Source organism: Ictidomys tridecemlineatus, chromosome 5 (genome assembly GCF_052094955.1).
Source record: "Ictidomys tridecemlineatus isolate mIctTri1 chromosome 5, mIctTri1.hap1, whole genome shotgun sequence".
Taxonomy (NCBI): Eukaryota; Metazoa; Chordata; class Mammalia; order Rodentia; family Sciuridae; genus Ictidomys; species Ictidomys tridecemlineatus.
This window is the reverse complement of record NC_135481.1, coordinates 54,848,304-54,850,831: the sequence shown is the minus strand read 5'-3', so window position 1 is coordinate 54,850,831 and position 2,528 is coordinate 54,848,304. Positions and strand designations below refer to the sequence as shown.

The 2,528-nt window shown below is 41.4% G+C and overlaps 1 pseudogene; it reads right to left on the bottom strand.

Moving 5' to 3' along the window:
• Window positions 1-278: 278 nt before the first annotated feature.
• LOC101955371 (dnaJ homolog subfamily A member 2 pseudogene) lies at window positions 279-1,220 on the bottom strand (annotated as a pseudogene).
• Window positions 1,221-2,528: the final 1,308 nt, after the last annotated feature.

Here is a 2,528-nt window from a genome sequence, read left to right as displayed (position 1 = left end):
CAGGCTATGAAATTCTTTATTCTATTTGTAGCAGCTTATGCAGCTGCAGCCAAACACAAAGCTTCAGGACAAATTGTACAAACTTGACCATGTGGGATTTGAATTTAAAATATGAAACATAAAGTCTACACAAAACCGATAAAAATCCAGCACAGATAAAGGCTGAAACAGAACCAATGTGTGAAAAGGAGTCTTGTTTCTTTTCAAGTGCTTTATTCTGCTACAGAGTAGTCGAAATGAAGATGTAAAGCTTTGTGGTTGGTTTAAACTATACACTCTGTAGATACTATACCAATTTTAAAAGTTACATATAGACCGACAGATGTCCATCAGTTCATCTGGGTTGATCAGACACTCCAGCTGGCTCGCTGAGAACAAATCAGGCAAATGTGGAAAGAAAATCCACCTGTGAAGTTTATTTGCAGAGTTATTGATGGGCACACTGTACTCCATCCAGGTCCATGATGGCTGCTGCTTTCTTCATCAGAGCTATCACTGTATGCTTTACGCCTCTGACCACCTCCGGAGCCTGAAGCTCTACCTCCTCTGTTTCTCCAATTACGTTAGGGACTTCTGGTGTAGATGGCAGAAGATCTTCTAGTTCAGAAAGCTTATCTGGGTTGATCCAGTTGTTTTCAGGAAACTGCACATCAAACTTGATATAAAGATCACCTTTTTCAAAGGGATTATGATACTGTGGCATTCCTTTTCCTCCAACTACACGAACACATTCTGGTTCAATTACTTTGCCAGGATTGTATTTAACCACAATTTTACGTCCATCAAGGTGCTTAAATATGAATGAAAACCCACATAGAGCTTCAACAAGTCCTATCTTACATGTCATGTGCAAATCATTGCCGTCTCTCTGGAACACCTCATGTTCTTTCTCCTGTAGCAAAAGAACAATGTCTGTCCATGTTTCATGCCTTTGTCTTCATGAACTTCAAGAATCTTGACTTCTTCTTTAATCACTTTCTTCCCTTCACACTTTTTACAGTGGTCCTTTTCATTAATCACCTCTCCTTCTCCATTACAATCAGAGCACACACAGATTGCATCTGTTGTACCATTCCAGGAGCAAGCTCTCTGATCATGATGCATACACCTTGACCCTGACAAGCACTACACGTCTGAACAGCTCCAGACTCCCTGCCTTGGCCACTGTGAGAGTTTGACATATATGTGCTTAATTTGTATGAGTCGTGGTTGTAACCCATTCCTCCATCCCCGCATGAAGATCCTTTAACACTCAATATTAAAACAAGCTGAAGGAGTCATCTGGGGGTCTTTTCTTGTTTGGTTTCTATGGAAGTTGCACCAGAGATCATCTAAACTCTAGTTCCCTGGCCCTCCCCCTAGCAGAGGGTTCAATCAAAGTGATTGAGGATGTCCACTTTCCAATATGGTCTTCCATTGGGTGACTTTATACTCACCTAATGATCCTGCTTCTTTGCAAACCATTTCTGAGACTCTTCTGCTGGAAGAACCTTAGTCTTTGGACTATCCTTGGATTTGCAGCATTGCATGAATTTTACTAGTCTTCTGGCATTGGTATTGATCAGACCTGCTTCATATTATAGCTTTCCCACGGACTAGATGTGGAATCTTAATGGAAGTTACAAGATGACTCTGTTTACTTCTCTGTATAGAAAAGCTGTTTTAAAGAGTGAATGAAATAATGCATATTGTAACTGGTACATAATAAGTGCTCCATAAATATTACCTGTGGTTGCCATGCCAAGAAAAAAAGCCCAGCTGACAGGGGGAAGCTCTGCTTTCTCCATGTCCCTGCTAACTTGCAGCCGTGCATTAAGACTACGGTAGTGATGGTAGTGACGTTTGAAGGTCATGTTTAACACAGACAGGGCTGTACCACAGAGGACTGCGATGGCCTGAAATAGCTAGGGGGCTGGGTGGGGCTGGATCCAGCAATTTTCTGCAATGAGAAAACCAACCTTAACCTCTCAATTATTTGATTGGGGGAAGTTCAAGGATCCCTGGGTTAGAACTTTGTGCTATGGGAGTATTTCACACTTAATAACTGGATTGACACCGTTGAATAAAAAATGAGTCCTGAGAGGGGGTAGGTGAGCTGAATTAAAGATGCCCCTGAAGTATATACTCTGTAGGGATGGCCATATAAAGCTAAATCATCAAGTAAAGAACTTCTTTGCCCTCCTTCTGGTAGGTCCTGGGCAAAAGCAGATAATATGGAGAATTTCTTTAGTAATGTTAGTAATGGCCTGACTGTCCCATCCCACTCTTCAACTGCCTGAAGACATTATTATGGAACCAGGACATGTGTTTCTTTCTATCACAATGGCCAGGGGCTCAGCCAACCTTTGAGATACCTCAAAGATTGCAGTGATATAAACTGTATCCATTCATTCCTTTCCCCTCAGCCAATAATTTCTGTTTGTTGGGAAGAGCTGGCTTTGAAAGTAGCATTTTAAGCACAAAGGAATTCCAGAGGAGAGAACTCATGGGGCTGAATTTTGGTTTCAAGAAGTTATAAAAGAAGGTTT